Source organism: Elephas maximus, chromosome 12, assembly GCF_024166365.1.
Source record: "Elephas maximus indicus isolate mEleMax1 chromosome 12, mEleMax1 primary haplotype, whole genome shotgun sequence".
NCBI classification, from domain to species: Eukaryota; Metazoa; Chordata; class Mammalia; order Proboscidea; family Elephantidae; genus Elephas; species Elephas maximus.
This window is the reverse complement of record NC_064830.1, coordinates 27,270,960-27,298,627: the sequence shown is the minus strand read 5'-3', so window position 1 is coordinate 27,298,627 and position 27,668 is coordinate 27,270,960. Positions and strand designations below refer to the sequence as shown.

Here is a 27,668-nt window from a genome sequence, read left to right as displayed (position 1 = left end):
TTTACATCAGTTTTGTCAAGAGACAAATGGGGCATTTCCCCAAGTTTTGATTGAAGGAGTGAGTGTGGAATACAACAAGATCTAAAAAAAAAAAAAAAGGTGAGCTTTGAGGGAGCTGATTGATGTATAACTTTAATCAGAAGCCCTATGGAGTAAATTAGAGTAAACTTTCAACTGCAACTTTTGCAAACGTCAGACACAAGGGTAATATGCACACCCTTGCTATACATCATAAATAAATTATAGCTGCTTAGCTGAACAGATCACTTATTTATTCATTAATGGTGCCAGGAGACTCCATAGTGTGCTATCAGGGAAAGAGTGCAGATCACGACACACCCTGCACACACACACCACATCCCACCCCCTTCACAGAATACCAGAAGCACCCTGATTGGAGGTTTAATTTTAGTCATTTTTTCTAGCATAGGAAATTACCCCAAAGCTTAGGGACTTAAAACAGCAATGATTTATTACTTCTCACGGTGCTGAAGATCGAGGAGGTGGTTCCTCTGTTGCACTTGGTATCAGCTAGAGTCATTCAAGTGGCTTTGCATTCAGTTGATGGCTGGGCTGGTCTAGAAAGTCAAGAAAGCTCCTCTTACATTTTTAGGCCTTGGTTCTAACTGTTGGCTAGAGTCTTAACTTGCTTGCGCTGATGTAACAGAAGTACCACAGGTCCATGGCTTCAAAGAACAGAAATTTATTTTCTCACAGTTTAGGAGGCTAGAAGCCCTAATTCAGAGTATTGGCTCTAGGGGAAGCCTCTGTCTCTCTTTCTCCCTCTCTTTGTAGGCTCTGAAGGAAGATCCTTACCTCTTTCAGCTCCTGTAGCCCAGGGGTTCCTCTGTCCCTGCGAGATCCTTACACAGCATCTATCTAGGCCCCCAGCATCCCTTTTGTGCTTACTTCTGTGTCTATCTGCTCTTTTCATAACTCAAAATAGATTAGGTTTGGGACATATCCAGCACTAATGTTTCCTCATTAACATAACAAAGAAAACTCTATTCTCAAACAGGATTATATCCACAGGTATAGGGTTTAGAGCTCTAATACATATTTTGCGGGGTTCCAATCCAATCCATAACAACTAGAATGTCTCAGTTCTCCTCCACGTGGCCTGTCTCCCCATGTGGTAGCTTCTCACTCCTGAAGGAGAGCCTGGGCTTTCTTTGCAGGGCAACTGGGTTTCCGAAAGTGAACCAAAAAGCTTCCATGCCTCTTGAGGGCTAGGCCCAAAAGTGGCACACCACCTTATATTGATTAGAACAAGTTACAAGCCATATCAGATTCAAGAGGAGGGGAAACTGACTCCATTTTGATAGAAAGAGGGAGATGTGTGTCTGGAGTAGGGAGGCATTATTGATGACCTTCCTTGGTGACCAGCTATCTAAGGTGTGGATTTATAGGTCTCTCCATGAGATGATGCTTATAGTTTACCTTTGAATTAAGTTTTCTATTGACAATGAAGTATTATATTTAAAATGTTAATTAATATAATTTTAAGTTATTTTTTCACAATTTATATAATTATTTTCAAGACCTTCAAGCCATTCAGACAATTACCAAAATCTCATTTCTGTGGGATCCAGAAAGCGCATTATGATATGGCAGGGCTGGTGAGAGTTATTGCCAGCGGGGAACGGGGGGATACTAGGATGAGCCCTTCGTGTACGTCCCATAGAATGCTACCGATGGGTCTCTAGGGTAGTTTTCAGACATGGGAGTCACAAGTATCAGGATACGCTCCAATCTCATTAAGTTCCCTGTAGTAGTATTTTATTATTACTATTTTACCTATGATATTATGATCAAAAAAATAAATCTGTACTGTCTACTGTGAAAAACTCAAATTTTAAACTGATAAGGTTTGGTCTTCTAGACAAGTGCTAGGAGTTAAATATTGTTATTGAAATGTCCTGCATAATTCATTCATCCATCCACATACTCATTAACCAGGTTAGGAACCAGATACGGAAAACTGATGACTGACCTGCTATCACCCATGGAGTGATGCAGGATGGAGTCTTCTGCCTGAGCCTTTTGACCTTCAAGGTGGGTTACTGGATTGTGAGACATTCTAAAGAGCATGGGGTTTGGATGGAGGCCTTAAGAAATGCTTGTGACTGAATTCAAGCTTCTACAACTTCAACTCATCTTCTCTTAACATAATTGTATAATTTTTTTTTTAATTTTTGTATCTTTAAGGATAATAATGTATACATTGTAATTTAGTTGTGAGATTTATGCCAAATAATGTATGCCTTACCTTCACTCATTCCCATCGAGTCGATTGCGACTCATAGTGACCCTATGGGACAGTGTAGAACTGCCCTATGGAGTTTCCAGGGAGTGACTGCTGGATTTGAACTACCAACATTTCGGTTAGCAGGCGTAGCTTGCCATAACTCTTAACCACTGTACCACCAGGTCTCCAATAATGTATGCAGAAGACTTAAAATTGATGATAGCACTATTATTTATATCTCACTGGTTCTCATAACAATATCACATCTTCAAGTACTGGGACGGTTCTCACCAGGGAGGACATGCTAGAATTATCTAGGAGGCAAATATCTTCTGTAAAAATGCATGCCTGTTACCATACCTATATCTGTCATGGAAATTTTCACCCTTCAGGGAAAGAATTTGTATCTCATGCTATTAATGTAGAGATTATTCTGAGGTGTACAGTTCTCCTACCCAAAATCCCTTTCTTTACTGACCTTTCTTGTAACACTTTACAGTACAAAATGCTTTCTCTTGGTATGTCTTTTGGAGCCCTGGTGGTGACGTGGTTAAGAGCTCAGGCTGCTGACCAAAAGGTCAGCAATTCAAATCCACCAGATGCTCCTTGGAAACCCTATGGGGCAGTTCTACTCTGTTCTATAGGGTCTCTATGAGTCAGAATCGGTTCAATGGCAAACAAAAACAACAGCTAATTCTTTTAAACTTGTGCAACAATAACATAAAGCAAAAAGAAAAAAAGTACGATGAACTTTATTTCCATTGTACAGATGATGAAACAGACAAAGAGAGGCTTGATGCCTCATCTATAATTATTTTGTCAATCAATTTCAGAGCCAGATCTCAACTCAAGTCTTTTGACTTAAAGCATCCTGCTTTCTCCCTTAATGTTTAAAAACTACAAAGATGTCAAGAGTAGAGGATGAAAGCAGACCATTTTCGAGCAGCCATTAGGTTGTTGTGTGCCAGGAACTTTGCTAAGGTCTTCATCGGTGACATTCCTTATTCAATCCTGACATTGTAAGAGGTACACATTGCTAACCTGATTGCACAGAAGGGGAAGTTGAGTCCCGCGAGTACGTAGGCCAGTTTATATAACTAAGCATTGGCCGGTTTTGAGATCTGAACCCAGAGGAGTTAACCTGGTATCCCATACTATTTTCACCAGCCCTTAAGATTTATATGGGAGAAGGGCCAAGAAGAGACTATGGATCCGAAGGATTCACAAATGGCTGATTTCTTTATGACCCATCCTAAGGTATGAACTGCAATTGCACAATATTAAATGGCATGGAGTACCCTGCCCGCCACCTTTAAGTTCGCCATGGTAGAATTTTATCTGCAGCCACAGGCTGTGTATGGTGTGTGCACCATTCGTATTTTTAGGAGAAGTCATATTTTTAGCTTACTGTTCTAACTCTGAGGAACAGGAGTCTGTAGCAGTGTGATTTGATCCTGTTTGATGACTGACCTTGCACGGTTCAGTCTTCTCTATGCACTGTCACCCTTGGGTACCAGGGTATTAATGGGTTTAATGTTAAAGAAATCCCTTTGGAAGTTTCCCCAAACTTGTCTGTTTTTACTAGCTCACTGAATTCCTTTATTAAAATGTATGTGCTTCTGCCTCAGAAAACCACTCTTTTCAATTGTTCAGGTAATCTGGAAGAAAATGGCCATCATTTAAGGCTGAAGAGAAGTTCAGGTCTTCTGTGTGTATCTGTCTTTGCACCTTGCCTAGGAACGGTAATCGAATAGACAAAGCTAAGAACGAAGGCTCCCTGAGGTTATCAGGGCTGAGAGCGACCTCACGGTTGCACGTTCTGAGTAAGGAGTGTCCCATCCCACGAGAATCAACCCCTTTCTCACTCCATGTCATAACGAGCTTCATTTTGCTTAGCCCTATGGATGTGACTCTGAGGTGGATGGGGTGGGAAGAGACAGATGACATAATAAACACATAATAAGTAGTAGAAATTATTACGTAAAGGAGCACTGGTGGCACAGTGGTTAAGCGCTTGACTTCTAACCAAAAGGTTGGCAGTTTGAACCCACTAGCCTCTGCACAGAAGAAAGATGTGGCAGTCTGCTTCTGTAAAGATTACAGCATTGGAAATTCTATGGGGCAGTTCTACTGTGTTCTATAGAGTCGCTATGAGTCAAAATCTACTCTACGGCAGTGGGGTTATTACATATGAGGCACCTATGTTATGACAGCACTCATACAATGAATTTTTACATTATTTCACTTGATACTCACATTGCCCTCCCAGTATAAGTGCTCTCATCTTAAAGACAAGGAAAATTAGTATTACAGAGGTTGAAAACTCAAGGAAGATAGTAAGTGGCAAATCTAGGACTTGAACTCAGATGTGTTTGTCTCCAAAGACACTAACCCAAGTCTTAGTTTCAATCTCAGTGTCACTCTCAATGTCTTTCTGACTCTCTGCCTCCCTCTCTCTCTTCGTCTGTTTATGTTTTTGTGTGTGCCGTTTCTTCCTACGTGACACAGCAATGGTTTCCCTAGCTGGAAATCCATCTCATATTAGAGCTGGAATTAAAAACCATTGACACGATCCTGTCTCTCAGGTGCCATCACATCAAGTCATGCTTACTTTGCTTTGCCATCTCTGCCCACCCAGCCTTCCTGCCTCCCTTGTCCCCAGCACACACAGTTTTAAACTCACTTTTTATACCGACACCAGGGATTGGGGTAAAGGTGGAGTGGTAATGTGGTAATGAAAGCTGTGAAAGAAATGAAAATGAAGGGCAATTTTTCCCAAATGCTTGAAAAGACATCAAACTAATTTCTCACTTCTGTATAAACTAAGGAATTTTGAAGGGCTTGTGTGTATGTGTGTGTTGCCCATGTCTGGGGTGAAGAGAAAGGTGTGAGGAAGAAAAGAGGAACAGATGGAGGGAGAAAGAGAGAGAGGTATTGAAACTCAATCAATGCTTTCTAAAGCCACTTAAAAAAAAAATCCCTTTGCCATCAAATCAATTCTAATTCATAGAGACCCTATAGGACAGGGTAGAACTGCCCCATAGGTTTTCCAACGCTGTAGTCTCTTACAGAAGCAGACTGCTGCATTTTTCTGCAGCAGAGCTGCCTGTGGGTTGGAACCACCAACCTTTTGGTCAGAAGCCAAGCACTTAACCATTGTGTCACCAGGGCCACTAGAAGAGAAGGAAAAAAAAAAAAACTGCTGAATAAGTTCATTCATTATCTCCCCTTTTGCACATCAAACAAATGGTAATTGTTGGTTTAGCTAACAAGTTGTGCCTTAATTACAGACTATTACCATTAAAAAAAAATTAGGCACCACTAATAAAGGAAACTGGATTCCACAAGAATTTGAATTTCACATCTTACATTCCATTGCTTAGACAGAAGACCCACTCTAAAAAGATTTAACTGTCTGCTGCCTTAGCCTATAACAGCTCAAGGATGTTCATCCTTCCACAGCTTATCTCAGTTCTCCCCTTCACTAGAAAGACTTCCCAGGACATTTTCCCCCTCCCTGATGCTTTGACTTAACTGTAGTAGTAGATCCTTCTCTGGATTTTCAATAGGGTAGGTACTCATACTGACCATTGTTTAAATGGCCTGTTGGCACACCTAGCTCTCCCAACAGCCTCTTGGCAACCTGACAAGGGGAACAATGTTACATTTTTTTAAATCCTATTTTCCAGCGAAAGTAGTAATTATTATTTTGTCAAATCCCTAATCCATGTCCTTTTATTTTTCTATTTTCAAATTTAATATTTCAACAATAATGTAGGCATTATTGCCTCTTTCTTAGGAAAAGTAAACTGAGGCTCAGACTGGCTAATTTAGTTGCCCATGGTTACAAAGCTGGTAAGTAGCAGGGTCAAACTTGAAATCTAGAACTTACACTCTTTTTGGAAGCAAAATTCAGTGAAAAAAAAATACTGATATTTCAGTTTTCTCTTTAGAGCATAAATTCCAATTTACCAGTAGTGATTTTATGTGTGGGTTTCTAGAAGAGCCCCGGTGGCACAGTGGTTAAGTGCCTGGGTACTAACCGAAAGGTCAGTGGTTCGAATGCACCAGCTGCTCTGCAGAAGAAAGGTATGGCAGTCTGCTTCCGTAACAATTGCAGCCTTAGAAATCCTATGGAGCAGCCCTACTCTCATATAACGTTGCTGTGAGTCAGAATCGACTTGATGGCAGTGGGTTTGGTTTTGGTGTTTCTGCAAGTGAGTGGTGGTGAAGGCTGCTTTTTGGTTATTTTTACATGTTATGTCAACTAGATTGGCTAATATTAAAAGGACTGGCAATACCCAGTGTTGGAGAAATGTGGGACAGCTATAACTCTCATACATTCCTGGTATGAATTTAAAAAGATACAATCACTTTGGGAAACTGGCAGTTTCTTATAAAGTTAAACTTATATTTATCATATGACCGAAAATTTCTACTTCTCGGTTTTACCCAAGAGAAATGAATCCATTTGTCCACACAGTAACTTGCACATGAGCGTTTAAAGCAGCAATGTTCATAATAACTGAAACATGGAAAAAACCCACTTGTCTACAAACAGATGAATGGTTTAAAAGAAAAAACGAAACAAAAAAAACCTGTCATATATTCATATAACGGAATTTAAAAAGTGGTATCAAACAGTAAATATGAAGGAAGGGCTAAATGAGACAGTCTCTATTTATTATAGGAGCCCTGGTGGTGTAGTGGTTAAGAGCTCAGCTGCTAACTAAAAGGTCAGCAGTTCAAATTCACCGGCTGCTCCTTGGAAACACTATGGGGCTGTTCTACTCTGTCCTATAGGGTCGCTGTGAGTTGGAATCAACTTCAAGGCAATGGGTTGGTTTTTCTGTTTGTTTGATTTATTATAAGGAGTCCCTGGGTGGTGCTAACTGAAAGGTTGGTGGTTTGATTCCACCCAGAGGTGCCTCAGAAGAAGGACCTGGAAATTATTTCCAAAAAAAAAAAAAAAAAATCTGCCTTTGAAAACCCTTTGGAACACAATTCTACTCTGACGTACATGGGGTCACCATGAGTGGTTTTTATTTATTATAAATGACACTTTTCCCCAGACAACTGTATCCCAGCAATCCTAAGCACTATAATTCAAAAAATATGAGGAAGTAGAGCCATACAGTGCAGTGCGTAGACACATTATCTAGTTAAATTATAACATAAAACTACAAATCCAATAGAGTGAGGCTTGGTTCTGTGGACCACAGGCTGGCTTCTGGGATTAACGTGTCTTTCACATCATCTCATTTTCTGGAGGCCACATTATAAAGGAGGGCAATTCTCCCTGATCTGACTAGCAAAGCCAGAATCAGCTCCTGAGGCAGATGCTACTACTTGTTGATGGTAGAGAAGTCAGTGCAAATGGGAGAAACAAGTGCCTGTCCCAGGGTGTATGTGCACAGATGGACCTGCTTGGTGCCATTTCCAACCAGCCAGTCAGTGTCCTTGGCCATAGAAATACACAGGGCTACATTGTGGTTCCTTTGGAATCAATTACCCCACACCCTCTGATATTCATAGCAGCATTTATTGACCATTAATGTAAACAGGACATTCAACTAGTAATGAGAAAGACACAAAATGAACATAAGACTGGATTCTTCCTTGAAATTAAGGGGGCAGACAGCCATAAATTGTAAGAGGTAGGGGTACCTACACTGTGTGACGTACACTCAAACAGGAAGACTGGGATGCAAAGGAGAGGGAAGGAGAACAGCTTGAAGCTACAGGGAGGCTGACCAGAAGATACACGCTGGCTTAGAGGAAGGATTTGATTTGGGTAGGGAGATATGGAAAGAAAGGGCATTTCAGGGATCATCTTTTCTGCTCACATGGACAGTGTGACATCCCAGATACTCAAAGTGGAGTGGAAGGACTTTGGGCTTTGAAGTCTGGCAGAATGAGACTGTAATAGCTCACCACTTAGCAGCTCTATGACCTTAGCAAGTCGCCTGACCTCACCAATACTCCATTTATCATCTGTGAGATGGCGATTATAGTAATGACTCTTTCACATGATGTTGTGAAAGTTAAGAGATTAATAAATGTTAAGGGAAGGGCCTAATGTAGTCTAAATACGAAGCACAAATAATTTCCTCTGCTTTGCTAAATATGGTATCATTTGCCTTAATTTTTCCCAGCATTCTCTCTCCCTGCTTTTCAACTCTAATCACTTCATGTCTCCCTCCAGTCATCCCCCACCATGTGCCTCCAGCCCCTGTCCCCCCAAAATCTGAAACGGGGGAAAAAAACTGATTCTGGCCACCTACCCCTAAAACCAGTTCCCCTGCCAGGGGTCCTGGCACTGGAAACTGGACTCCTTTGAGGAATGAAAACTTTACTCCCAATAAAAGACCATTTGTCTATAAGTTCTAGAGTACCGTATTGGGCTTTGTCCACACCCCAGAGTTACCTACTGTACCCCCAAGTCAATCCAGCCACAAGTGAAAATCTCCTCACAGCCAGATCTGGTCATTAAGTAATCCCAAACCGAATTCTGCAATTCATGTGCCCTGTATTCCCAGGGTAACTTTTTGAGATCTAAAAAGAAAAACAAAAGCTTGCCATCGAGTCAACTCTGACTCATAGTGACCCTATAGGACAGAGTAGAGCTGCCCCATAAGGTCTCCAAGGAGCAACTGGTAAATTTGAACTGCCAGCCTTTTGGATTAGCAGCCAAATGCTTAACCACTCCACCACCAGGCATAGGTACTGAAAATCTTTCAGCACTGTAGTAAAGAAAAAGTGCGTAATCAATCCTTTATGCTGTGGTCAGAGTCATCCATCTGAAACAGAAATTAGATCATATTTCTGTCTTCTTAATCCTCTGCTCTGGCTCTGCATTTCCATTCAGGATAGAGTCTCTCATAATCTGGACTTCTTCCACCTCAGTGCACTCCACTCTGGACCTCAGACTTTACAATACTCGTATCAGGCAAGTTGCTGAGGCCATTGGAGATGGGTTGGAGACAAGTCCCTCTGCCCTAAATGGGGCTCAGCTTCTCTCCTCAACATTATCTAAATGTTCTGGGTTTACAGTGAAAGTGGATATAGCTGTTCTAGAGTACAAAACAAGCACAATATGGAATCAATGGCAGAACACAAAAGAAATCATCAAGTAAATGGAGACATCCCACACAGCTAAATGGAAGAGTCTTGGAACGTTGAATACTTAATACCACTATTTTAAAGTTGTCCTGCCCCCTGGTTCCTGGCCTTCCCTGTCCCCAAACATGCCAGCTTTGAAGACCAGCATCAGAAATGATATATGAACTGAATACTTATGTGGGAGTACAACATCTCAGATCAGTGTGGAACTGATACATGCAAGAAAAAAAAAAGAAGAAGAAATCTTAATAGATTAAAAGTTATATGATTCTTGACCTTTGTTAGAATGACAAAACTATTTTCTTGTTTTGTAGGTAGCTAAGTTGCATAATATCTCCATAACACATGCTAATTAAATGAGTGAATATATATTAATGATTAAGCACCCTTCATAAGCATAACTGTGATCATAGTAATAACTGCGACAGTAGTAACACAAAAATAATAATGAGAGCTGTCATCTTAGTATTTTAAGGCTCACTTCACGTAACTGTGCCATTTCACATTCACAGCACTGTGAGACTAGCTTGTCGTCATTCTCGTCATTGTCATTTGACCTGGAAACCATGTGCCAGGGCATTGTCTTCATTTAGTGCTCACGATAACCTAAAAAACTGATTTTTTTTTTTAAGAGCTCAGCTGCTAACTAAAAGGTCAGCAGTTCAGGAAAGTTAAGGAAAGTGCCCAAGCTCATAGAGCTGAAGAGTTAGGGTTTCACCCAGTGCTGTCCTACTGCAGGGTCTATGCTCTTAGTCACAGTAGAACAAAACTGAGCCTCAGTGGGATTAAATGATTTTCCCAAGGGCATGTGCTTCTGTGGCTGGATCCAATATCAGTTCTCTGGATCCCAGTTCCAGGATTCTCAAGTACCTCACAGCAACACTTACAATGGAAACCTTTAAGTGTCCGCTTGAATAGCTTTCTTATACCTGAGCCTTGACTGGCGTCAGCTCTGGCCATTTACATTCCAGTTAATATTGATCCAAACAGGCTAAGGAAATTGTCTTACTAACAATAGGTGAGGGCTGGATGGCTGATTAAATCACATTTCCCTTTGATGCAATGGTAATGGGCTCTGGCTCAATTTCTCTGATAGCACATATGTCTTTGAAGCTCCTTTGTGCTGGATTTAATGAGTCTGATTGTCATCTTCCAGATGAGAGTGCAGGCGAGGCCTCTGCAGTCTGGGTGGATGGAATCACTCATTGATCGTGTTGTCACAGCCATCAAGCAGTCAGGAGAACCAGGGCAGGATGTGAAATCAATCTGACCATCTATTTATAGATGAGGCAGCGCCTTTGTCATTGTGGTGAGACCAGCTACACGGAAGGCAACATCTGCACTTCATGACTTCCACAAAGTAAAAATCACATCAACATGGTCCTCCAGCACATGAAAGGAAATTTTATTTTTCTTCCAAAAATATTTCATAATGTGGATTTTCCTTCCTCCTGTCATCCTCATCTTCACCATCCCCCCCCCATTTCTATTTATTTCCCTCTTTCTGCTTTCTCTCTTCCGTTTTTCTTTTTCTTTCATTCAATAGAAATGTATTTACGTTTCATTATGGGTTCAGCATTGTGCAAAGTGCTGTGGAGAATCTAAAGATACTCCATGGACTCTGCCTTAAACCATTTCCAATATCTTTGTGGAATGGAGAGCAAGCAAAACTCAAAATCAAAATACCTATTTTCCAGATTATTTCCACCATTTCTGCATTTTCATTATGTTCTATGGCAGTCACTTATTATTTCTAGACCTTCTCATCTGTAAAATAAAGTAAAAGTGCCTATGACACAGATATTTTTTGGCAGCTTATAAGAAAATCAAGGGACTTAGTGATGATGACAAAACGCCTAGTTAGATAATCTTTAGCAAATTATACTTTCTAAATCAAGATCTGTAAAATGAAGATAATACTAACATGAATGTCATAAGCTTAACGTAACTATTATATGAGAATATATGTATATGAAATCTTAACACAGGCAGGACTTGGCCTAGTAAGTATCAGATGTAGTTAGGACTCAGGAAAACTTGGTTAGTAATGTAGGATATGTGGATGTACTTTATGAAAGATTAAGTGCTGTATAGAATTTCCTTCCTTCCTCCCTCCCTCTCTGCCTTTCCTGTCCCTCCCCCCTTCTTTCTTCTTTCCTTTCTTCCCAGAGTCTTGTGTTATATTTAATTCCCTAAAAGAGCGGGGCTCTGTTTCCACTTAGAATGAAAAAAAAAAAAGCTACAAAGAATGAAACTCCTACAGTGTAGCTGATGTGATCACAATAAATAACCACTTTTCTTGAGCCCATCAGAGAGGTGATGTTTCAAGGCAAGCATCTAACCTGAAATCCAAACAAGGACAAGCCTTTCCAAGAGGAGACAGAAAACAGAAATTCTCTCACCTGTAGCAGAGCACAAGAGATCTAAGTGGCTGCCATACAGGTGAGTAAGGAGAACACTGCTAAATTTTAACAAATTATTAGAGGCCAAGTGTGGTCTAGCATGTCAGTTCAGAGCAGCTGTGGGCCCCTGACACAAAAAGAATTTGTACTTACAAACTTTTCGCCATGGCCTCTGCTAGGTGTTCACTATAAAGACCAGGGCAGAATAGAAGACCAGAGTTGTGCAGACATGCAGGGGGTCACAGCTATGGAAGATAACACACAAAACATCACCCACTTTCCTGAATCTTTCTCTCTTATGAAGCAAATGTCTTAAATCACTGGGTAAAGAGATAGAGTAGAAAAGTCTATTGCCTCCAGCAAACAGGGATAGAACCATTGCAGCTGGGGAAAGATAGAAGAGAAAAACTCCTTGCCCCCATGAAAGAAGAAAGGAGTCTTCTTGGATTCAGAATCTAATATTGATAACAAGCAGAAATCTCCTACCACCGAAGGAGAGATAGGCAACTCTTGCTCCAAGCCAAACACAAATACGAGACAGTTTGACTGCCATGGGGAGGAGGAGAAGGAATGCTGAGAAAGCCCCAGCCCCAAAGCCCAGGCACAAAGGGTCTACCTAAGACTGAAATGGCCCAGGAGAACAGAGATGTCCCCATGATCTTACCATGAGCCTAGACCTTGCAAACAAGTAACAACAGACTATTGCTGGGGGAGTGGCAAGAGCATGAAGCAAGAACCCCTCCAAGGCACAAGCATGCAGGATGTCTGAAAGCTGTAAGTGACACATGAGCATTGATTAAATCAGTCTAGCACCCCAGTCTCCACCTTCAAAACAAAGCAATAGCAACCTGTTACTGGGGAAATTTGAGGCCTGTGTTGCACTGAAGGCTAATAATAGTAAGAACAACACTCAAACCAGTTCTTTCCTGACTAGACTGACTCAACCCTTAACAGTAACATCTGGACAGATGAAGATGCGTAACAATTTCCAGGTGCAAATGCTATTTAACTCAGTCTTCACCCATCATTCAATAATAAATTATGAAATGCAGAAAAAGTAAGAAAATAAAGCCAATTGTCAAGAAATAAAGCAATCAACAGAATGGACTCTGGAGATAACCCAGGTTTGAAACGATCAGACGTGGATTTAAAAAAAATTATGACTAGCATATTAAAGGACCTAGTTGAACAGATAGACAACATTCATGGACAGACGAGGATTTCAGAAAGGAAATGTAAATACACTATAAACAAAAATAATAACAGATATGAAGATTTCCTTCAACTTCCCACAGCTGAGTGAACTTGAAGATATTTGATAGTAGTTATTCAAAATGAAAAGAAAGGAAAAAAAAGTGAAAAAAAAAAAGAATAGAACAGGTAATATCTATGAAACAATATCAAGTGATATAACATATATGTACTTGGAGACCCAGAAAGAGAAGAGAAAGAGAAAAGAACAGATGGAATATTTGAAAAGATAATGATCAAGAAATTTTCAAAAATAATAAAACATCCAACAGCAGATCCTAGAAGCTCAGGGAAACCCAAGCATGATAAATATCAAAAGAAAATAAACACGCACGCACAGATATAAATATATATATATATACACACACCTTGAAGGCAGCCAGAGGAAAAAACCACAGATTACATAGAGAAACAAAGGTAAGATTTACAACACACTTCTTGTGAGAAACTATGAAAGCTAAAAGACAATAACATGGCATCCTTAAAATACTGAAGGAAAAAAAGACATGAAACACACTTTTATTCTTAATGCAAGTATATTGTTTAAATGAAGGCAATATAAACAATTTCAGACTCTAATAAGCTTGCAGATTCATTACTAGCAGAACTATATTGAAAGAAAAATAGAAGAAAGTTCTTCTGGCAGAAAGTTTTGGTAATAGAAAGAAATTTAGATCTACAGAAGGAAATAAAGTGCCAGAAACTACAAAAGGGAAGGTAAATATAAAAAGACAATTTTCTCTTTTAAAATAAAGTTAAAAAAATACTGTCTAAAACAAAAATAACAATAATGTGTTATGGTGTTTATGTTGTTGTTAGTTGCCATCAAGTTGGCTCTGACTCGTGGTGACCCCATGTACAACAGAATGAAACATTTCCTTGTCCTCCACTATCTTCACAACTGTTGATGTGCTAGAGTTCATTGTTGTGGCCACTGTGCATTTTCAATGACTTCTAACCAAAGGAACTCATCTTCCAGCATTTTACCAGACAATATTCTATTGTGATCCATAAGGTTTTCATTGACTAATTTTTGGAAGTAGATCTCCAGGCCTTTCTTGATCGTCTGTCTTAGTCTGGAAGCTTTGCTGAAATTTGTCCACCAAGGGTGATCCTGCTGGTATTGACATAAATACTGATGGCAAGCCACCACAGTACAATAAACTGACAGACAGGTGGTTGTACAAAGTTTATACGATAACACAAACAACAGGAGGAATGAATAGAAATATACTGCTGTAAGATTCTTACATTACACACAAAGTGGCATTACATTATTTGAAAGTATGCAGCAATAAGTTAAAGGTGTATATTGGAAACCATATGACAGTCACTTAAAAATTAAAAATGAGATCTAACTGATAAGCCAGTAGTAAAAATGATAATTGTAGAAAATATCCAATTCAAAAACAGGCAGAAAAAAGGGGGAATAAAGAACAAGAAACAGATGGGAAAATTAAAAATAATTATTATGATGGTAGATTTAAATCCCACTACATCAATAATTACACTGCATGGAAATGGCCTAAATAGCACATTAAAAAGCAGAGATTGTCAAGTTTGACTTAAAAAACAAAACAAAACAAAAAAAAGCACACGCTTCAAACAACAAAGTGAGACCTAACTGTATGATGTCTAATAGAAACACATTTTAAAGATAAAGATATAAACAAGTTTAAAAAAAAAAATGGAAAAGGTATTTCATGCAAACACTAATCAAAAGACAGCTATATATATATTAGACAAAACAGACTTTGAAACAAGAGTATTACCAGGGACCAACTCATAGCGGTTCTGACTCACAGTGACTCTATAGGACAGAGTAGAGCTACCCCATAGATTTTTCAAGGCTGTAACCTTTACAGAAGCAGGCTGCCACATCTTTCTCCCACAGAGTGACTGGTGGGTTCAAACCACCCTTTTGGTTAGCAGCAGAGTGCTTAACCACTGTACCAACAGGTCTCCTTATTACCAGGGACAAAGAAGGGTATTTCGTAATGATAAAGGGGTAAATTCACCAAGAAGACGTAATTGTCCAGAAAAGGATTACTGTTCATTCAAGAATCTGTGACAAACAGATGTTCCGAATAATGTCATACCCCATGGGACACCTCAGATCACACCTTTTGTAGGAAGCCAACCATCACATCTCTAGCAACACTAACAGCACTTCTGATCTCAAGCCCTCTGAAAATTAATCACGTAGTGCCCCCTAATCAGTCTGCAAAACCATACATAGGATAGTATTATGTTTCAGCATTGGGCCAGGGGCCATGGGAATATAAGGAAAAAAAAGAAAGAATCTGACGTCGAGCATATTATCAATTTGGGGTGCAGGGAAAATTCACGCAGGAATAATTTATTCAATAGTTAAAAATGAAAGTCCATGAAGCTGGTATTTGGGGAGCATTAAAAAAAAAAAAAAACAGGAGAATAAGCAGGTCGTCAGGAATGAAACAGGGCTTTAAAGAGTAGGTAAGCTTCGGGCATATGGAAATAGGGATGCAGAGTGATTATAGGTGGGAGAAACTATTGCAGCAAATGAACAGTTGTGTGAATGATCATGGGAAGACTAATGGATGTGGAGTTCAGTGTTACTGATCTAGAAGGCACCTCTTAGGAAGCAGTGGGCCAGTTTTTGGCTAGGAAATGCAGTGGCAGGCTGGAAAATCGGTCAGAAAAATTCAGGCAAGCCAGGCATCTGGTCAGTCAGCAAGCAAATATTTATTAGCTAATGGAAGTTCACTTTTATTCTCTTCTTCTCGCTCTTCTCATCTGTTAAGTTAGGATAAGCATGAGAACATTTAAAATATAGTCTGAGGATTTGAGATATATGAAATTATAGAAGAAATGGTAGCAATTTCTTTATTTTTAGGCAAAGAAAACGTGCCTTCTTCATTTGTTTGCCAACTGCAGCCTTCCTCCTCTAGGTATTTTCATTAAGTACCTCTATGCCAGTTTTATGAACATGTTGCTATAAAAAAATTAGCATAGCACACTTATGAAAATACCTAGGGTGGATGCGGTTGGCAAAAATAGTAGAAGGTGTGCGTTATTTGTGTAAAATACTGTACTGGTAGCAAGGAGCCCTGGTAGAAAAAAAAAAAAGGTAGAGCAGTGGTTAAAACCCTCTCCTTTAACTGAAAGGTTGGTAGTTTGAAACCACCAGCCGCTCTGTGGGATAAAGATGCGGCAGTCTGCTTCTGTAAAGATTACAGCCTTGGAAACCCTATGGGCCAGTTCTACTCTATAGGGTCGCTATGAGTTGGAACTGACTCGACAGCAATGGGTTTGATTTTTTAGTTATTACTAATAGCAGCAACAGCAAGAATTATGGTGGTCATAATTTATAGTTACTCAGAAAATGCCATATTTATGATCTTTCAAGTAAAATAGAACAGCTTTATAAAATAAAAAAGGTCTCTTGTAGGTGTTCAAAATAGAACTCTTGAAATTCAATATAAAATCAAGTCAATTATACTACTTTCATTTATATATAGCATCGCTCTGGCATTGCGGTTCCTTGTATGATAGTGGCAGCTCTCCAGTTCTTGGTCTTCATATACACTCACCCAGCTATTTCAGTCTTTCCATGTTTTAAATAAACTTTCTAGATTTTAGTCACTTCACATAACACTCCAAGGGAACAAAAAAAAAAAAAACTTTGTATTTACTCAAACTACCAGTAAATTTGTAAATATTCTGGTAGTAACGTATTAAAGCCATTTATTTTGTCTTTAATATTAACTAAGTTCAGTGACCACGAGGTATTTCTATTTTGCTTTACTATTTTCCAACCAGTTGAAATAATTGTGGATATTTCACTGGACCAAAACCAAAGTGCACCTGAGAGAACACCAACAATAACGTTATTAATATTTTAATGTTTATATTTATTTGTAATTCACGGAACACTTTTACGTGGTTTGAAGCAGTATGGCATAGTAGTTAAGAGTGTGGGTTTTAGGCTCAGAATTTCTGGGCTCAGAGTCCAGCTGTATCTGACTATATGATCATGGGCAAGTTCCTTCACTGGCTGTCATTCAGTTTCCTTGTCTGTAATATGGGGATAGAAACTGCATCTTAAGGTTGTTAAAAGAATTATGGAGCCCTGGTGGCACAGTGGTTAAGAGCTCGGCTACTAACCAAAAGGTTGGCAGTTCAAATCTACCAGCTGCTCCTTGGAAATCCTATGGGGCAGTTCTGCCCTGTCCTATAGGGTTGCTATGAGTTGGAGTCAACTCAACGGTAACGGGTTTGGTTTTGGATTTATAAGATTTACAAAAGTAAAGTACTTAGCGAATTGCTTGGCACATAGAAAGATCTCAATAAACATTAGGTATTCATCTGTAACTTCCCTAGTCATATTAATATAGCCACAGTTTTACAGATGAAAAACTCAATATTGTAGAAAATTAAAAATGGCTTGTTCAGGCCTCTCAGTAAGTGGCAGAGTAAAAGCTCGAACTCAGCTTTTTGGCTCCTAATATCAAGCTATTTCATACTCAATAGGTGCAATCTAATTGAAAGAAAGAAAGAAAAAAAAAATTAGAAAGAAGCCGCTGGAAGTAAGCTTCTGTTCTAGAACTGCTACTTCATCTTTGCCAAAGGCTGACTCCCATGCAGCTATGCTTCCCATTCGGCTTGTCTCATTGTGTTCTATTTTAAGTGCTAAATGAAGATCCTGACCAAATCTCTTTGTATAGATCATATGCAAATGTCTGCAAAGGACACAGGCTGGCTGTTAAAAGCACTGGGTTTTATTCTGGTCCTGAGTTTTAACCACGAAGAATATTAACACACTGGTGGAATTTGAGTAAGTCACTTCGTTTTGTTCCACTGAAGTCTCCACATCTACGGGTGAGATAGGATTACATCTGGTTTTCCATATAGTGAATGGTAAGAGCCAGTATGTGTAGTCACGTCCCTTGCCTGAGTCATCTGTCATGAAATATAATAGTTTCTAATGGAGCCATGGTGGCACAGTGGTTAAGAGCTACGGCTGCTAAACACAAAGGTCGGCAGTTCGAATTTACAGCAGCTCCTTGGAAACCCTATGGAAGCAGTTCTACTCCATTCTATAGGGTCGCTGTGAGTCAGAATCAACTCAATGGCTCTGGTTTGGTTTACAGGTAATGCCACTTGAAGCTGAAATACTCATCTAATCACATGGACATGTATGTCACCTGCTATAATTTATAATGCCATCTTCCTCCCACCACCCTTAAACTCCTGAGTTTCTCCTAGTAAGATCACCAAAACTCTCACCCTTCTCACTGAATGTTGCTTTGCAGCCTACTGTTCCAACCCAGAGGACACTGTTTTTGCTGCATCACTGCAAGGGGGTGCATATTTTCTCTCTCACATCACTTGTATGTCTGGGGCCGAAGGTAGTTAAGGGTCCTCTTTGCTCCACCTGCTGCTTTCCAACCAGCTTTCACTTTCATACTGTCAGACCACATCACCCTGACTGCTCCTTGTCTTAGTCATTCACTGACTCCCAGAGCCCACCTCCTCCTTCCTGGAAGATTTTTAGCTGTAGCTTGCTGTGCAATTCTTAGTAATTTCAATATTTCCATAGATGGTCCTTGTGATACCTGCCTTCTCAGTTCTTTGTCTTGCTCTTCTCCATTGAGCCTGCCTTCTTCTTCAAGACTACTTTAGCCATCCAGAACTTTTTAGATCATTTCTACCAACAAGTATAATCTGTTGAAATAAATTTCAGACACTGCTGGCCAAATAGCCCCACAATATATCTGTGAGGCTGGTAGCACAATGGTTAAGCACTTTACTGCTAACTGAAAGGTTTGTGGTTTGAACCCACCCAGAAGCTCCACAGGAGAAAGACCTGTTGACCTGTTCCCATTATATTTACAGCCTAGGAAATCCTCTGGGGCAGTTCTACTCTGTCACATGAGGTCTCTATGAGTTGAAATTGACCCGATGGCACCTACCAACAACAAGCCTTTATATGCAAGCTTCTATTGGGAAAGAAACAATTTTTGTTCTTTGCTAACCCTGCCTCCCTGCATTTACTAGGTCTCTTACCTTTTGCCTACTTAGGGTCTTCTGTCTACTCAGCATCAAGTTTTCTGTTTCTTTCTAACCCTTCACATCAGCTCTTTATTACTGCTTCTGCTGTTAACAAAACAAAACAAAACACCTCTCTAGATCTTTTTCCTCCCTCAAACCACTGCTCATTTACAAAGTGTTTGTGTCTTGAACGTTCTCCAAACAGGCTTTGCCTTTTAAAAAAAAACACCATCAAACACTCTTGTGAATGTTCTTAATGCCTCTACGTTGTACAACAGTCAGTTATTTATTTTTTTTCAGCCTCAGGAGCTTTTGGTAAAATCAGTTTCTCTCTTCTCCTTAAAGCATTATTTTCACTGGATTTTCAGGATACTTCATTCTCTTGGGTTTCTCCTATTCCACTGGACAGTTGTCATAGGTCTCTGCTAGTTCCTCCTCATCTCCCCAAGCTTTCTATTTTGGAATACCCCAGCGTTCAGTCCTTGGACCTCTTTCCCTTTTACCTATAATCACTCTGTCTCTTCTCATATTCTTTAGGTCTTGACCCAAATAAAATCATTTCAGTGAAGCCTTCCCTGACCTCTCTATTTAAACTTTTAACCATCCCCAAATACTTCCATCTACCTGTCTCTTGCTTTTCTACATAGTGCTCATTACCATGTAACCTATCCTATGTTATTTATTGTCTGTGTTATACACAGGAATATAAACTTCTTGAGGGCAGAGATGTTTCCCTTCTTCTCCATCCCTTTCCTCCAATTCTATATCCCCAGTGCCTAAAACAGTGCTGGCAACATAGTAGATCATAATTGGAATGAATAAATGAATAAGCTACTATTGAGGAGATCTTTTCACGGCCAGAAAATTTGGATAATATAAAAGTCAATTTACTTTCCCTTTATACTCCTTTAGCCACAGTGAGGCAGCCAGATAAAAGAGGAGAAAATAAATGTTTTGTCTTATGCTCCGTTGATCTGGAGCCCTGGTGGCACAGTTGTAAAAAGCTCGGCTTCTAACCAAAAGAAGGAAAAAATGTTTGAGCTGTGGCAACCCAGAGCACCACACAATGCAAAGTTCTTAGGCCCATATCATACCAAAGGCAAGTCATTTGCACTTGAGTCTTTGTGTCATTTCATATTTCTCCTGTACTTCTTAATCTATTGGATTATGTTAATCAGAGAATACACACCACACTTCTTGAATCCCTTCTATCTTTTCCCATTTATATGTAGCCTTTTCCTTGGCTGAACCAGAGAGTCATTTAATCTTTTGCTCATTTATTTGTCAGTATGTTAGGGCATTTACTCATCTAGCAATCATTTGTTAAGTGCTTTTTTTGCACCCGTGGTCACATTTTTCCATGGATTAAGGACACTGAGGAACAAAGAATTCTTTGTGGCAAGCAGAGGGAACTCCTTATAAAATTGCACATGCTACAGGTTCCATGATGTTAGGAAGGAGAGGCAAAACACACCATGTTCTGTAGCAACACAAGAGCCATAGTCATCTCTACAATGACAACAAGGTTTTCCACATACAGGACACAGGGGAAAAGAACTCACAACTGAGGAGGGGTTCAGATTGAGGTAAAGAAGTAACGTTATGATTTTTTATTTTTACCATGAAATTTAGTTCTGAATTATTTACTGAGAATTTGTTATGTGCAAGCCACTACACTAAGGAATTTAGGGAATGCGATGATAAATCTGTGGTGGAGACTGTTCTTAAAGAACTCTAGAGATAACAGGAGTAATGTAGCCCTTGGTGCCTGAAAAGTTATTATGTTGTTCAAGATTCTAATGGACATATATTTATTTACATATAATGCACAGGTAAATATGCATTTGTGTGTGGATTGCCACAAGAATGAACAAATCCATCTTAGAAGCGGATATCCTGTATCTTAAGGGTATCTAACAAATTGCCTAAACTGGTCTCAGAAGAAGAGAACTCGGATTTCCAAGTTTTCAGAATTTGTGTGTGTATGATTTCTTTTCTCGTTCTAAATAAATATTTATTTCAATGTATCATTTCGTTTTCATAATTTTTAATTTTCTTTTTAAAGATGACCTTCCCCCCACCCCCCACCCCTCCAAAATGTATAAACTTCCAGCCTCACAAAACCTGGATTGTCCCCTACAGTGTTTAAAGCTGATGAGCTTAAAAGTAATGCAGCAGTTGAAACTGACTCTTGGCCTATCTATTGCTGCATCAAAAGTTACTCCCGAAACTAGCATCTTAATGCAACAGTACTTTATTTTGCCTATAAGTATGGCATGTCAGCAGGGCTCAGTGGGAAAAGTTTGTCTCTCTCACATTACATTTACTGGGGGACTTAGTGGGCTGGGGCTATGTTTTCTCTCCTTGTTGCCTGGGTTCTCTGAGTAAATGGGTCAAGAAGTACTAGGTGGAAGCTGCTACACTGTTAAAGCCCGCTCCTAGAAACCGATTCAACATCACTACTGTCATATTCTATTGATCAAAGCAGTTACAGAGCCCACCAGATTCGAGAGTAAGGAACATAGACCCATTTCTTGGTGGGATGAGTGTCAAAGACTCTGTGGCCGTCTTTAATCTGCCCCACCATCCTACTCATCAGGGAAGAAAAACACTCAGGAAATCACCATTGGCAATCATGTTCAATGGAAGAGAAGACTTCCCTAGGCACAGGGAATGTTAATGGAACCATTAAAACGTAAGGCAAGGTTTCTGTATTATATTCCGTATACAACTGGAGTTTATATTATGTCAGTATGTTTTAATAATCACCAGTGATCGAAGTCTCACTTTCCATGCAAGAGACCAGGGTTGGATTTTCGGCCAACACACTTCAAGTGCAGCTACCACTTGTCCATCAGTGGAAGCTGGCATGCTGTTGTGATGATGAAGAGGTTTCGGTGGAGCTTCCAGGCTAAGGCAGTCTAGGAAGAAAGGCCTGGAGATCTACTTCTGAAAATCAGCCAACGAAAATCCTAAGGATTGCAGTGGTCTGATCCCATGAGTCAGCTACCAACAACAAATGTGTGAACAGAATACTATTAACTTAAAAAAAAAAAATTGAACTAAAAAACACCTATTTATTAGGCAAAACAAGGGATTGTGTAAGATTCCATAAAGATGTTTTCAAAAGACTGACCCTGTAATAAACCTTGAAATTCAGTTTCTGGATTGTTCCATTTTACATGTAAGAAACAGACGTCCAGAATAGAGGAGCAGTATAGCTCACTGGTTAAGCCTGGCTCAAAATCCTTCTTTGTTTCTTACAAGCTACATAACCTTAGGCAAGTTACCTATTTTATTGTGCTTCAGACTGTACTGGATCTTGCTCTTAACTACTATGTTCTCGGGTCTCTCAAAAGTTGGTGCCTTGGTATGCTCACATGCAAAATGGGAATATAAAGTACCAATCTCATAGGGTCATTACAGGTTAAATGAGTAAATATTTGCGAAGAATTTAGAAGAGGGCTTGAATGTGTGGTATATACTATATACATATTTCATAATACACTCATAGAGATACATGTATATATACAGATCCGTGCATACCTAGCATAAAATAAATCTGAGTCTTATAAGAAACCAACCGGCAGATAATATAGCCCATGCCCGTATTTTTAAGGCATGACTTCACCCGAATTTTCTTACATTACAGAGACAACCTCAGCTCACTGCATCAAGAGCTCATCAGCAAAACCTGAATGCATTATTTGGAGCTGCTTGTGAATAAAAATAGCTCTGTCCCTGATAAGGAAATTGTTTTTTCTCTTGCCTTGTGATGAGAATTATTCTTGCCTCCATAGCTCTGTTTGGGAGCTTCAGAGAACGTAAAAGGAAGTTGGGGAGGAAGGACTTCAGGAAAAGCTAGACTTGTTCTGACATGAATAATCAAAGCATTAAGGATCCTAAAGCATTTCAGATCCCCGGCCTTGGCATGGCACATCTGCCATTTGTCTATAAATACCTGACAGGTCCAAAGTCTAAGGGATTATTTTAAATATTGCAAGTGATAAAAATCGAGGCTCTAAAGAGGGATTCAGAAGAAAGAAATAGCCCACTGGGATGTCAGACAAAAAAGCTTGCAAGTGATAAAAAAGAGTGAATAACTTAAGACTTTCCAGGATTGGATGTGATCACAGGAGGTTTATTGTGTTTGCCTGGGTCTTTGCTTTGAAATCCACGCCCCCACCATAAGTTAGTCATTTTTATCTGGCCTTTGTCTGGATCAACATGTCATGGGACCAAATCTATCCCCAGATCAGAAATGCTGTAGTATGGGGACTGGCTGTAGGTGAGATACTTATGGGAGAACTCATTTTTTTTTCCCATCCATGGATGTAGAGTAATATAAATTATGAGGATGTACAAGTATTTAACATGTTCTGTTAGCTTAACTTTCCAGAAAATCTCACTTCTAACTATCCAACCCTCTACCCTCTTTAGTTTGAGGCGTATCACCTTGGATGCTGTCATGCCTGGATTACTAAAGTAGGTTAATTGTATGGTCTCCATGCTTTCAAGCTCCTTCCCAACCTGTCCAGGCTGCACTCCACTCAACTGAATGAAGATTTCCACTGGCTAACTTCACTTCTTTCTTCACAAGTCACTACCACTGTCCACAGAAAAATATCCCATTAACTCCCTGAGCTTCAACTTCCACGTATGTGCTGATGGCTCTAGAATCATGACTTTTTTGCTAAAGGTTCAAACTCACATATCAGATTGCATAAACTAAACATGTCCATTTTGGTTGTCTACAAGCTTCTCAAACTTCAGATTTCCAAAACTGGACTCCTCACCCATTTCCTTCTCATGCAGGGAAGGGGGAACTACTTCTTTTCATTTCCTTCCAATCTATGTAGCCACTAAACAAACAAACAAAAAAAGCCCTGAGACCCACTCTCATATTAGCCCCTTCTTTCAACAAATCTTAGCGCGTCAAGCTTTGTCAATTTTATGCCTTAAATATCTTTCAAATCATTGCCTTCCTAATCAATCGCAAGCCCTTATTTTTTCATGTTATAACTGTGGTAAAACCCTCCTAAGTTGTTTTCCTAACTCTGTTTCTTCCCATTAAATCTATCTTCCACATTGCATTTACACCGACAACTCCAAAAGGCAAGTTAACAAGTTTTTCTCACAGTGACTTCTAGTAGAAACTATACAACTTCTAGCAACATAATCTTCGGTTAGCCAAAAAAAAAAAAAAAAAAACCTGTGGCCATTGAATGGCTTCTGACTTATAGTGACCCTATAGGACAGAGTAGAACTGCCCCATAAGGTTTCCAAGGAGCCACTGGTGGATTAAAACTGCTGGCCTTCTGGTTAACAGCCATAAGTCTTAACCACTGTGCCACAACGGCTCATTTTCAGCTAAGGTGTTTCCGTTTCTGGCATGGTAAACTCCTGACAGATCAGCATATGTGGAAAAAATACACAAAACAACTTCCAGAAGTCTCTGAATAGAGATCAAAGGCAGAAACTTTTTAGAGGGAATTGGAGCCTTGAATAAGGGGGGAAAAAAAAGGGAAAAGCATGAGCTGAATTCTACATTTTTGTAGATTTTGCCAGAAGGCAGCTGCGTCTTGGCATGGCACGGATGGCTAACGCTCCAATAGAAACACCCTGTCTTTCTGGCCTGAGGAACAAGACAACAGAGCCCAGCGTAACCACAATAACCAGGAGGTAAGGAAAGGGAATCAGAGAAAGCAGAGAAGCAGAGAAGGGGAGCCTAGGTTCTGTGTACAAACTCTGCAAGTTTCTGGCTGATGCATGGGGCAAATTCAAAACAATCCAGTTAAAAGATAAAGTGAGTTTATATTTGAGCTGCTCACTGTAGGTGAGACAAAGATTACTGTTTGAGTCTAACCAAGTTAATTGACAGTTAAAACAAAGATGTTGCATTCTTCAGAGGAATATTATATATCCACAGCTTCATCAAAGTAATATTCCCAATTCTCGGGACATAATCTAATATTGCTAGACATTAGAAGACCAGGAAAATGTAAGACATTCTCAAGAGGAGATACATTCAACAGAGATAAACTCTGAGATTATACAGATGTTGAAATTAGTAGCAAGCACTTTAAAACAGCAATTCTAAATATGCTTAATGGTATTAAAGAAAATAAGGCTGTAATGAAAATACGGGATATCTTAACAAAGAAATTGAAAATATGAAATAGGACCAAAAGCAAATCTTAGAATTAAAAAACACATGTATAAAACTAAAAGAAAAAAAAAAAAGATGATTTTAATGGCAAAATTGTGATGGCAGAGAATATACCACATTTTTATACAAATAACACACACCTTCTACATTTGTTGCCAACCATGTTCTCCTCTCAAAAGGTATTTTTGTAGACATGCTATGATAATTTTTTTACAGCAACACATTAAAAAAAAAAATTGGTATAGCGGTATTTATGAAAACACTTCACAAGGGAAGAGCAGGGTTTGTGAACAAACGTAGAAGGCACATGTTATTTGCATAAAAATACAGTAGTCAATGAACTTGAAGATAGATCAACAGGAATTATCCAGCCTGAACTAAAGAAAGAGTAAAGATAGGAAAAAGGAAGGAAAGAAGGGAGGGAGAGAAGGAGGAAGAAGCTAAGGAAAAAAAAAAGAAGGAAGGAAGGAAAGGGAAAAGTGAGGAGGGAAAAAAGGAAGGAAGGAAGGGAAGGGGGAAGGGATAGAAGAAGGAAGGAAAGGAGGGAGAGAGGATGAGTGAGCCTCAGGGATCTGTGGAAAAATATCAAAAAGTTTAACATATGTGTAATTGGAGTCCCAGAAAATGAGAAGAGAGAGAATGGGGCATAAAAAAAAATAGTTGAGGTGTATCTGAGAGGTGGGGCCAAGACAGCAGAGTACTCAGATGATTCCTGTGGTCCCTCTTACAACAAAGACCTGAAAAAAACAAGTGAATTGATTATATACGACAATCTAGGAGCCCTGAACATCAAAGGCAAAATTGAGGAATTGGACTGAGGAGCAGGGCATGGGAGAGATGGTTCAGAAACAGCGAGGAATTACCAGACCTGACCCAGCAGGAGCCGGCACCTTGCAGGCTGGCATTAGCTGTGAGGCAAGCAGTGGCATTTGGATGCCTTCTTTCTTTTTTTGCACATTGGAAGAGACCGAGAACCCTCTAGAACCAGTGAAAAGCAACGCTCAATCAGCAAAAGATAAGTACATGCATCTAGCTTACTGCAAGGATCAAAAAACACCCGTTTCAGAAAGAACCTCTCTCCCACTTACCTGCCCTTCCCCTCTCTGCACCAGGTCCAGGCTGGCTTCAGTGATTGCTGAGTCCCCTGGGCTGGAAGTAGAACCCATCTCACAAGCTGAGCCATTCTCCTGGCTTTGGAGAGAGAAGAAATTAACAAACAAGAAAAAATAATCTGCCAGCTCCCCTAAACTGGGAACCAAGGGCAGGCACAGCCCCTTTGCCTAGGCACAGACATAAGGGGTCCACAGACTTTGAATGCCTTTCACCCCTGCATAGACCAGTGTGGGCCCATTTCAACAGTGTAGGCCTTCGGTAGCACAGTAAAACAGGGTATATACCTGAAGCCTAGTGTCAACTGTATCAGCTATAAGGTCGAGTGGCAGATTCATGAAATTTGACACCACTCTGCCCCTTAAGCAGGGTCCTCACCTATCCACATCAGGGACCTGAGAACTGCTGGTTCCACCCATGCCACCTAGCCACCTGTGACAGGAGTCCAAGAGTAAGTGGTGCCTCCCAGTCCTCACAGCCAACAACACTGGGTGCCCATAGACCAGCTGCAAAACATACCTACCTACATGCTCTGAGGAACAGGGACACACTTTTCTCCCAGACATTCAGGGGCAGCCATCAGCCACCGGCCTTGCTCAGCACATGACCCTCTACAGCAGTCAGACACCTGAGCCTACTCCAATCATCCCTGCCCATCTAGGACTGTAGGTGAGAGCCTGCATCACACTCTTGGTGACTGACTACCTAGATACCTAAGCTGAATCCATATAAGAAAAGTAAATGGACTCCTGGGCTCACATACCTATTAATAGTTCTAACCACCTGGTGACAGTACATGAGAGCTTCAAAGGCGCCAATAATCAAACTAGCTCACAAGACCAGCCTATCTGGGCATATAAAAAAAATAGTTGAAGAAATAATGACCACGAATTTCCACATGTGGCACAGGACATAAATTTTACATATTTAAGAATCTCAACAAACTGCAAAGAGAACAAATACAAAGAAAGCCGTCATAGTCAAACTATTAAAAACCAAAGACAAAAAGAATGTTTTTTAAGCTGCCGGAAAAACAAAACAAAACACAACGATAAACGCAACAGCTACATAGTCCATACGAGAAGCAATAATTTTGATAACTGAATACTCATCAGAAACTATGAAGTAAAAAATTTTGAAACAATGTGAAAAACTATTTATTAAATACAGGAGAACAATAATTTGAATTACCAAGTATTTCTCATCAGAAACTACAGAACGCAGACTTATTGGATCATCTTTAACATGCTGAAAGAAAGAAAAAAAAACTGTCATACTAGAATTACATACCTGGCAAAAGAGTAAAGACAAATCGAGACATTCACAGTTAAAC

The 27,668-nt window shown here is 39.8% G+C and overlaps 1 long non-coding RNA gene across 1 annotated transcript; it reads right to left on the bottom strand.

The window, feature by feature from the left end:
* Positions 1–507: 507 nt before the first annotated feature.
* On the bottom strand, positions 508–27,668 carry LOC126086699 (uncharacterized). The gene is made up of 3 exons (XR_007519575.1): positions 27,626–27,668; positions 26,314–26,416; positions 508–578 (listed from the first exon to the last, which is right to left on the bottom strand). It is a non-coding gene; the product is annotated as an uncharacterized LOC126086699 (long non-coding RNA).